Below are 11,904 nucleotides of genomic sequence, written 5' to 3'. Positions count from 1 at the left end.
GTATTACACCACATCGGTGGCCCGAACCAGTATAAACTCTTGTGTCCCTTGTTCTTCGGGTTTGACGAGCTGAGCTTTGGGATCGTGGTGAGAGAGTGAGGGGGGAAGGAGAGATCTTCGTGCGCACCCCAGAGTTCAAACCTTAAGGGTTTTGCCGGAACCCAAAATCTGACAATGTGAATGTCGCTTACCTAGCCTCCCTGGCAACTATTTGAGTACTCTATTTTATTTAAAAACTTTCAGATCTAAGTACTTTATTAAAACAACAAGCAAAACAAAACAAAATTACACTCCAAGGATAGCACAACTCATGTGAAGAAGCAAAAACTTAGGCTCAACCGATACTAACCGATAATTGTTGATCAAGAAAGGTGGGATGCCTACCGGGGCATCCCCAAGCTTAGATGCTTGAGACTTCTTGATATATTATCTTGGGATGCCTTGGGCAGCCCCAAGATTTAGCTTTTGTGTCTCCTTAATTCTTCTCATATCACGGTTTTCCTAAATCTCAAAAGCTTCATCCACACAAAACTCAACAAGAACTCGTGAGATAAGTTAGTATAAACCAATGCAAAAACCTTATCATTCTCTACTGTAGCAAATCACTAAAATTATTATTCAACATTGAATACTAAATGCCTATGCATATTTCATACTCCTATCCTCAAATAAAATCATTAAACAAGCAAACATATGCAAACAATGCAAACATAATAGCAATCTGCCAAAACAGGTACAGTCTGTAAAGAATGCAAGAGTATCAATACTTCCATAACTCCACAAGTTGTGAAAATTTACCACACTATAGAAAATTTATCAGAGCTCATTTTTCAAAAAGTTTCAACATTTTATCACATCCTAACTTTCTCTAGGGAATTTTTGCAAAAGCGGTAAACTTTCTGTTTTCAAACAGCAACATGTATATTTGCAAAATACGCATAGTAAAGGCTATCAATGCCACTTTTATTGAAATAGAAGATGCAAAACATTATTCTAAATAACAGCAAGCAAATCCTAACAAAATAAAATGACGCTCCAAGTAAAACTCATATCATGTGACGAATGAAGACATAGCTCCAGGTGAGGTTACCGATAATGTTGAAGACAAAGAGGGGATGTCACTCTTTATTCTCCTCATATCGACATCTCACCCAAAACTTGAAAATTTCAATCACACAAAACTTAACGGAACTTTGTGAGATACGTTAGTATGATAAAGAACAAACCATTTCACTTTTGCTAATATCGAAGACAAGATTCATAATTGTTCTCACATAATTCCTACTGTAGCATACCATTTCCACAATTTATATTGAGCAATATAAGCCATGTAAATTAGAAAACAAGCATACTATGCATTGAAAACAGAATATGTCAAAAACAGAACAGTCTGTAGTAATCCGTACTCCAAACATACTTATGCTACTCCAAAAATTCTAAAAAAAATAGGAAAACCTTGGTACTTTGTCTATTAATCTTATGCAAAAAGAATCAGCATTTTATCACGCTTCTATTAAAAATGAGAATTGTTTTCCTGAATGCAAAAAAGTTTCAGTTTTTCAGCAAGATCAAATCAACTATCACCGTAAGCCATCCCAAAGGTCTTACTTGGCAATTTATTGAAACAAAATCAATAAAACATGATTACTATAGTAGCCTAATCATGTGAACACACGACAGTAGGTAAAAGCGTTGGGTTGTCTTGCAACAAGTGCTTTTCTTTAATGCCTTTTAGGTAGGCATGATGATTTCAATGATGCTCGCATAAAAGATGAGAATTGAAACATAAAGAGAGCATCATGAAGCGCATGAAAAGAACATTTAAGTCTAACACACGTCCTATGCATAGGGATTTTGTGAGCAGACAATTTATGGGAACAAGAATCAACTAGCATAGGAAGGCAAAACAAGCAAAACTTCAAGATTTTCAACACACAGAGAGGAAACCTGATATTATTGCAATACCTACAAGCATATGTTCCTCTCTCATAATAATTTTCAGTAGCATCATGAATGAATTCAACAATATAGCTATCACATAAAGCATTCTTTCCATGATTCACAAGCATAGAAATTTTATTGCTCTCCACATAAGCAAATTTATTCTCATCAATAATTGTGGGAGCAAACTCAACAAAATAACTCTCATGTGATAGAAAATTAAAATCATGATGACAAGTTTCACGGTTATCATTATTAAATATAACATACATGTCATCGTCATAATCATCATAGATAGCAACCTTGTCCTGATAGTCAATTAAAGCCTCATCCAAAATGGTGGATTCATCACTAAATAAAGTCATGACCTCTCCAAATCTACTTTCATCATTATAATCATCATAAATAGGAGGCATGCAATCATTATAACAAATTTGCACATCAAATCTTGGGGGACTAAAAATATCATCTTCATCAAACATAGCATCCCCAAGCTTATGGCTTTGCATATCATTAGCATCATGGATATTCGAAGAATTCATACTAACAACATTGCGATCATGCTCATCATTTATACCAAACATTCTATTGAATTCTTCTTCTATCAACTGAGCAGAATTTTCCTTTCCATCATTTTCACGAAAGATATTATAGAGATGAATAATATGAGACAACCTCAATTCCATTTTTTGTAGTTTTCTTTTTATAAACCAAACTAGTGATAAAACAAGAAACTAGAAGATTTGATTGCAAGATCTAAATATATACCTTCATGCACTCACCTTCCCGGAAATGGCGCCGGAAAAGAGCTTGATGTCTACTACGCAACTTTATTCTGGTAGACACGTGTTGGGCCTCCAAGCACAGAGTTTTGTAGGACATTAGCAATTTTCCCTCAAGTGGATGACCTAAGGTCTATCAATCCATGGGAGGCGTAGGATGAAGATGGTCTCTCCCAAACAACACTGCAACCAAATAATAAAAAGTCTCTTGTGTCCCCAACACACCAAATACAATGGTAATTTGTATAGGTGCACTAGTTCGGTGAAGATATGGTGATAGAAGTGTAATATGGATGGTAGAAATATATTTTTATAATCTGAATAAATAAAAACAGCAAGGTAGCAAATAGTAAATGGGCACAAAAACGGTATTGCACTACTTGGAAACGAGGCCTAGGGTCCGTACTTTCGCTAGTGCAATCTCTCAACAGTGCTAATATAATTGGATCATATAACCATCCCTCAACATGAAATGAAGAATCGCTCCAAAGTTCCTATCTAGCGAAGAGCATACGAAGAAATCATTTTGTAGGGTACGAAACCACCTCGAAGCTATTCTTTCCGATCGATCTATCCAAGAGTTCGTACTAAAATAACACCAAATAGTTTCAGATTCATAATACTCAATCCAACACAAAGTAACTCGAAGAGTGCCCCAAGATTTCTACCGGCGAAACAAAAGACGAGAACATGCATCAACCCCTATGCATAGATTACCCCAATTTCACCGCGGGAATCCGCAAGTTGAGTGCCAAAACATATATCAAGTGAATCAATATGATACCCCATTGTCACCAAGAGTATTCATATGCAAGACATATATCAAGTGCTCTCAAATCCATAAAAGTGTTCAATCCGATAACAACGAAATCTCAAAGGGAAAAACTCAATTCGTCACAACAATATAGAGAGGGGAAAACACCAGATGATCTGACTATATTAACAAAGCCCGCGATACATTAAGATCGTGACATCTCAAGAAAACGAGAGAGAGAGAGAGAGAGAGAGTGAGAGAGAGTGAGAGAGAGAGATTAAACACATAGCTACCGGTGCAACCCCTCATCCCCGAGGGTGGACTACTCTCTCCTCATCATGGTGGCTGCCGGGATGATGAAGATGGCCACCGGTGATGATTTCCCCCTTTGGTAGAGTGTCGGAACGGGGTCTAGATTGGTTTTCGGTGGCTAAGCCTTGCGGTGGCGGAACTTCTGATCTAGGTTAACCCCGATGGTTTTCAGAATATTTCGGAATTTATAGGGTAAAGAGGGGTGCGGGAGGCCACCGAGGTGGGCACAACCCACCTGGGCGCGCCTGGGCCCCCAGGCGCGCCCTGGTGGGTTGTGCCCCCTCGAGGCACCCGTAGGTGCTGCTTTGGCCCATCCTGGGTGTTCTGGTCCATAAAAAATCTCCAAAAAGTTTCACGGTGTTTGGACTCCGTTTGATTTTGATTTCCTGCGATGTAAAAAACAAGCAAAAAACAGCAACTGGCACTGGGCACTGGGTCAATAGGTTAGTCCCAAAAATGATATAAAGTTGCTATAAAATGATTGTAAAACATCCAAGAATGATAATAAAACAGCATGGATACTTCATCAATTATAGGTACGTTGGAGACGTGTCACCTGCATCTAGAGTATTAAGTTCATGAAGAACAGAGTAACGCATTAAGTAAGATGACATGATGTAGAGCAATATGATGAAACCCCATCTTTTTATCCTCGCTGGCAACAATACAATACGTGCCTTGCTGCCCCTACTGTCACTAGGAAAGGACACCGCAAGATTGAACCCAAAGCTAAGCACTTCTCCCATTGCAAGAAAAACCAATCTAGTTGGCCAAACTAAACCGATAGTTCGAAGAGAATTACGAAGATACCAAATCATGCATATAAGAATTCAGAGAAGATTCAAATAATATTCATACATAAGCTGATCATAAATCCACAATTCATCGGATCTTGGCAAACACACCGCAAAAGAATATTATCTCGGATAGATCTCCAAGAACATCGAGGAGAACATGGTATTGAGAATCAAAGAGAGAGAAGAAGCCATCTAGCTACTAGCTATTGACCCGTAGGTCTGAGGTAAACTACTCACGCTTCATCAGAAGTGCAACAGAGTTGATGTAGAAGCCCTCCGTGATCGAATCCCCCTCCGGCTGGGTGCCATAAAAGGTCCCTAGATGGGATCTCACGGGTACAGAAGGTTGCGGTGGTGGAAAAGTGTTTTCATCGATTCCTCTGGAGGTTTAGGAATATGTGTGAATATATGGGATGAAGAATTAGGTCAGGGGGTGTTGGAGTAGGCCACAAGGTAGGGGCACCCCCGCTAGGGCGCGCCCCTGTGGCTTGTCGTCTACTCCAAGCTCTTCTGACTTGGAGTCCAAGTCCAACAGGTGTCTTCCAGTCCAAAAGTGGTTTCATTCCGTTTGGACTCCGTTTGGTATTTGTTTTCCGCGAATCTCAAAAACAAGGAAAATAGAAACTGGCACTGGGCTCTAGGTTAATAGGTTAGTCCCAAAAATAATATAAAATAACATATTAATGCATATAAAACATCCAAAACAGATAATATAATGGCATGGAACAATCAAAAATTATAGATACATTGGTGACGTATCAGGAATCCGCAAGTTGAGTGCCAAAACATATCTCAAGTGAATCATTATAATATCCCATTGTCACCATGGGTATTCATATGCAAGAGATATATCGAGTGCTCTCAAATCCATAAAAGTATTCAATCCTATAAAATGAAATCTCAAAAGGAAAACTCAATTCATCACAACAAGCCAGAGAGGGGAAAACACCATATGATCCAACTATATTAACAAAGCCCGCGATACATCAATATCGTGCCATCTCAAGAACATGAGAGGGAGAGAGAGAGAGAGAGAGAGAGAGAGAGAGAGATTAAACACATAGCTACTGGTACAAAGCCTTAGCCTCGAGGGTGGACTACTCCCTCCTCATAAAGGTGGCTGCCGAGATGAAGAATATGGCCACCGGTGATGATTTCCCCCTCCGGCAGGGTGCCGGAATGGGCTCCCAATTGGTTTTTCATGGCTACAGAGGCTTGCGACGATGGAACTTCTGATCTAGGGTTACCCCCAGGGGTTTGGAATATTTGGGAATTTATAAGGCGAAGAGGCAGTGTGGGAGGCCACCGAGGTGGGCACAACCCATCAGGGAGCGCCCGGGCCCCCAGGCGCACCCAGGTGGGTTGTGCCCCCCTCGGGGCACCCCTCGGGTACTTCTTTGGCCCACTGGGTGTTGTCTGGTATTGATTTTCTGCGAAGTAAAAAGCAACAATTGGCACTGGGCACTATGTCAATAGGTTAGTCCCAGAAAATGATATAAAGTTACTATAAAATGATTGTAAAACATCCAAGAATGATAATACAACAGCATGGAACAAGCAAAAATTATATATACATTGGAGAAGTATCAACATCCCGAAGCTTAATTCCTACTCATCCTCGAGTTGGTAAATGATAAAAACAGATTTTTTTTATGTGGAATGCTTCCTAGCAGGTTCATCACATATTCTTTTCTTTTGTAGCATGGACATATGGACTTTTATATGGTTCAAAGTAATAGTCTAGTTTTGACATGAAGATTTCAATACTCAAGCATATCAACAAGCAACCATGTCTTTCAAAATATCAACACTAAAGCAAGTTATCCCTAGCCCATCATGCTCAATCATTGATCCATTCATGAAACACACTCGCATATTAGCTACACCCAATGCTCAAGTACGATCATAGTGCCCCTTAGTTGGTGCTTTATAAGATAGATGGAGACTCAAAATAAAAATTGCATAAAGTAAATAGAAAGGCCCTTCACAGAGGGGAGTACGGATTTGTAGAGGTGCCATAGCTCAAAGCGAAAAATATAGAGATAAAACATTTTTGGGTGTCATGCTTTTCCCGTCAACGTAAACGATCGAGTAGTTCCCAATAATTTCCATGCTAGATATATCATAGGCGTTTACCAAACAAAAATTAAAGTTTATTCCTTTTTCCACCATACTTTCACATTCCACAGCTAACCGTATCCATGGGTGTCGCCCATACCAACACTTTCTAAGGAATTTATTATTTGGCAACATAAAGTAAATTCATTTTTCGGGACTAGGCATCCCTAATACCTTTGTCGTACTCTCGTGCAATGACAAGTGAATAAACACTCATCTTGAGAATAACACATCTAGCATGGAAAAATATCAGCCACCCCCTAGCGTTTCATGAGCGATGCGAGCACACAAAAAGGAAACTATTTTGAAAATTAGAGATGGCACATACAAATTTGCTTAGAACGACATGGAAATACTGCATATAGGTAGGTATGGTGGACTCATGTGGCGAAAGTGGGTTTAAAGATTTTAGATGCACAGGTAGTATTCCCACTTAGTACAAATGGAGGCTAGCAAATAGATTGAGAAGCAACCAACCAAGAAACGAAAATTCACATAAATGAGCATTGGGCATAACTAACACCGAATAATGCACCACAAGTAAGATGTAATTTAATTGAATAACTATTGGCTTTCATGCTTGCATAGGGAATCACAAACCTTAACACCAATATTCTTACTAAAGCATAATTACTCGCCAACATGACTCACATATCACTATCATCATACCGCAAAATCCTTACTAAAGTCTCCATCAACGTGGACGTACGATAGCACCACCTATCGGAACCATGCCAAAAATCTCCGTGTCTCCATTCCATTTGCCTTCTCCAACCCTTCCCTTTACCTTCATATGCAATATTTTACATTCCACTACTATACTCTTAGAATTGCATGTGTAGGTTGATATCTTGACTTGTGCTAATTGCTAAAATCTGCCCACAACTAAAATTGGGCAAATGATATATCTTTATTTGGTCAAGTAGTCTAATCACCCCCCTCTAGACATACTTTTGATCCCACAAGTGGTATCCGAGCTTTGGTCTCCATTGGCCTTGATTTCCATAGCTTTGGTGATCGTAGCCTTGGTTTCACAACCTAGGAGAGAATGGCGGCTAGCGAGGGTAACTATCATTGTAGAGGTTCTTATTTTGATGGTACATTTTTTGCTACTTGGAAGCATAAGATGAAAATGCATATTCTTGGTTATAACCATGCCATTTGGGCTATTGTCCGTGTTGGCCTGCAAGGTGAATTCTTTGAAGATGGTAGAGAACTGGATCGTGAAGCGACCGCGTAAGAATTGAAGATGTTGCAATACAGTGCTCAAGCTTGTGATATTCCATTCAATGGATTGTGCCTCGAAGAATTCAAAAAAATCAGCCGCCTTGAGAATGCAAAGGAAATTTGGGATACTTTGGTTGATATGCACGGAGGTACTGAGTCCGTCAGGGAGTCCAAGTTGGATGTGCCACTGGTATAGCGAGCTGCTATAGAAATAGTTTTTAAACCCTTTCCACGATGACATTTTAAAGCATCGCCTAGTGAGTGTGGGCGATAGGGGGGTCCTTCCCACACTACCAATAAACCGTTGGGGATAGGCCCTCCGGTCACACACACTATGCAAAATGAGCTTGTGTGCGTTTAGGCTAGCCATCACATACAATTATAAGGCTCAATCGTGTCCATTTGTAGGTACATCCCACATAGTGATTTCCAGAGAAATGTTTCCCTTCGTCTGCACAACCCACACAGTCAATCCACGAGAAACGTTTCTGTTCGTCTTCATATCCCACACAGTGAATCCCAGAGAAACATTTCCATTCGTTTGCACATCCCACACATTGGATCCTAGACGAACGTTTCCATTCGTATATACACCCCACACAGTTTTATGCATAGTCTCGTGTGTGATTGGTATGACGATCACACACGCCCTGCCTCCGTTAACCGTTTGCTTTATTCAACTATATCACACATGATTTGATGAATAAAAATGTATGGCATTGGGCTATCCATCACAACCACTTTTACTGCTAGAACCGTTTGCGAAGTTCCATGACCCATTTAGTAGGTTTATTAGTTTACAATTAATAATTCCAGTATTACGCAAATTCATATTTCATATCGAACAACTGTTTGCCAATTTTATATCAAGAACATAAATATATTTTAACATCACAGTACGATAGCTACTTGAAAACAACACAATACAACATATAGCTAGTTCACCTTCATAAGAACAATATTATAACAATATATTCATTTCCCTAATTGTCTAATGCATGATCAGCCAGCTTCGTCTTCTCCACCTCTGCTTTCAGTTCAATAAGAACCTGTTTGCACTAACCAACTAGGAAAGTGCCTCCTCCTTCGCCAACGCAATCTTAGCAAAGTCTAATTTAAAAAATCTGAGTGCATTCTCCATCTTCCTCTTTTTTCCCACATCTTGAAATATTCTTCAGTGTTGCCAACACTTTCTCTAAGCCTATCTCTATTATCTTCCTCATACATGGTCCAGAGCTTTGCTAGTCACATCTTCAAAGACTATGGCCACTCTTGATCAATCCACTCCAGGTAAGAACACTTCCGTTCATCCTATAATATTTAAAACTAAATTGGTAACAAATGTAGGGAAAATGGGTTTCTAGAAACATAGAAAATCACCAAATACATATTTTGAAAAGCTGAAGAAACATGTTAGTTATGACATATCTTCTCAAAAAGATCATTGTGCAAATGAATTAATTGCTAGTGAGACAACAACCAAATTCAGAAACATCAGAAGCTATAATTAACTGCAACAAAGCTACAAGTTCTTGTTGGGGAACGTAGTAATTTCAAAAAAATTCCTGTGCACACGCAAGATCATGGTGATGCATAGCAACGAGAGGGGAGAGTGTTATCTACGTACCCTCGTAGACCGGCAACAGAAGCGTTGACACAACATAGAGGAAGTAGTTGTACGTCTTCCCGATCCGACCGATCCAAGTACCGAACGTACGGCACCTCTGAGTTCTGCACACGTTCAACTCGGTGACGTCCCTCGAGCTCCGATCTAGCAAAGTGTTGAGGGAGAGTTTCGTCAGCACGATGGCGTGATGACGGTGATGATGTTCTACCGACGCAGGGCTTCGCCTAAGCACCACTATGATATGACCGAGGTGGAATATGGTGGAAGGGGGCACCGCACACAGCTAAGGAACGATCACAAAGATCAACTTGTGTGTCATGGGGTGCCCCTTGCCCCCGTATATAAAGGAGGGACAGGGGGAGGTGCAGCCGGCCCAAGGGGTGCGCCTGGAGGAGTCCTACTCCCACCGGGAGTAGGACTCCCCCCTCTTGCCTTGTTGGAAAAGGAAGGGGGGAGGGAGAAAGAGGAAAGGGGGGCGCCGCCCCCCCCCCCTTCCTTGTCCTATTCAGACAGGGGGAGAGGGGGGGCGTGGCCTTCCCTGGCCAGCCCTCCTCTTCTCCCTTAGGGCCCATGTAGGCCCAATAACCCCCGGGGGTTCCGGTAACCCCCCGGTACTCCGGTAAAATCCCGATTTCACCCGGAACGTTTCTGATATCCAAATATAGGCTTCCAATATATCAATCTTTATGTCTCGACCATTTCTGGACTCCTCGTCATGTCCGTGATCACATCCGGGACACCGAACAACCTTCGGTACATCAAAACACAAAAACCCTAATTACGATTGTCATCGAACTTTAAGCGTGCGGACCCTACGGGTTCGAGAACTATGTAGACATGACCGAGACATGTCTTCGGCCAATAACCAATAGTGGAACCTAGATGCTCATATTGGCTCCTACATATTCTACGAAGATCTTTATCGGTCAGACTGCATAACAATATACGTTGTTCCCTTTGTCATCGGTATGTTACTTGCCCGAGATTCGATCGTTGGTATCTCAATACCTAGTTTAATCTCGTTACTGGCATGTCTCTTTACTCGTTCCATAATACATCATCCCTCAACTAACTTATTAGTTGTAGTGCTTGCAAGGCTTGAGTGACGTGCATTATCGAGAGGGCCCAGAGATACCTCTCCGACAATCGGAGTGACAAATCCTAATCTTGAAATAAGCCAACCCAACAAATACCTTCGGAGACACCTGTAGAGCACCTTTATAATCACCCAGTTACGTTGTGACGTTTGGTAGCACACAAAGTGTTCCTTTGGTAAACGGGAGTTGCATAATCTCATAGTCATAGGAACATATATAAGTTATGAAGAAAGCAATAGCAACAAACTAAACGATCAAGTGCTAAGCTAATGGAATGGGTCAAGTCAATCACATCTTTCTCCTAATGATGTGATCCCGTTAACCAAATGACAACTCCTGTCTATGGTTAGGAAACATAACCATCTTTGATCAATGAGCTAGTCAAGTAGAGGCATACTAGTGACATACTGTTTGTCTATGTATTCACCCAGGTATTATGTTTCTAGTTAATACAATTCTAGCATGAATAATAAACATTTATCATGATATAAGGAAATAAATAATAACTTTATTATTGCCTCTAGGGCATATTTCCTTCAGTCTCCCACTTGCACTAGAGTTAATAATCTAGTTCACATCGCCATGTGATTTAACATCAATAGTTCACATCACCATGTGATTAATACCCATAGTTCACATCGTCATGTGACCAACACTCAAAGGGTTTACTAGAGTCAATAATCTAGTTCACATCGCTATGTGATTAATACCCAAAGAGTACTAAGGTGTGATCATGTTTTGCTTGTGAGGGAAGTTTAGTCAACGGGTCTGCTACATTCAGATCCGTATGTATTTTGCAACTTTCTATGTCAACAATGCTCTGCACGGAGCTACTCTAGCTAATTGCTCCCACTTTCAATATGTATCCAGATTGCAACTTTGAGTCATCTCGATCAGTGTCAAAACTTGCATTGAGTAACCCTTTATGACGAACCTTTTGTCACCTCCATAATCGAGAAACATATCCTTATTCCACTAAGGATAATTTTGACCAATGTCCAATGATCTACTCCTAGATCACTATTGTACTCCCTTGCCAAACTCAGGGCAGGGTATACAATAGGTCTGGTACACAACATGGCATACTTTATAGGACCTATGGCTGAGGCATAGGGAATGACTTTCATTCTCTCTCTATCTTCTGCCGTGGTCGGGTTTTAAGTCTTACTCAACTTCACACCTTGTAACACAGGCAAGAACTCCTTATCTGACTGTTCCATTTCGAACTACTTCAAAATGTTGTCAAGGT

The sequence above is a fragment of the Triticum aestivum genome, chromosome 3A (genome assembly GCF_018294505.1).
Source record: "Triticum aestivum cultivar Chinese Spring chromosome 3A, IWGSC CS RefSeq v2.1, whole genome shotgun sequence".
Taxonomy (NCBI): Eukaryota; Viridiplantae; Streptophyta; class Magnoliopsida; order Poales; family Poaceae; genus Triticum; species Triticum aestivum.
Note: the sequence above shows the minus strand (reverse complement) of the source record.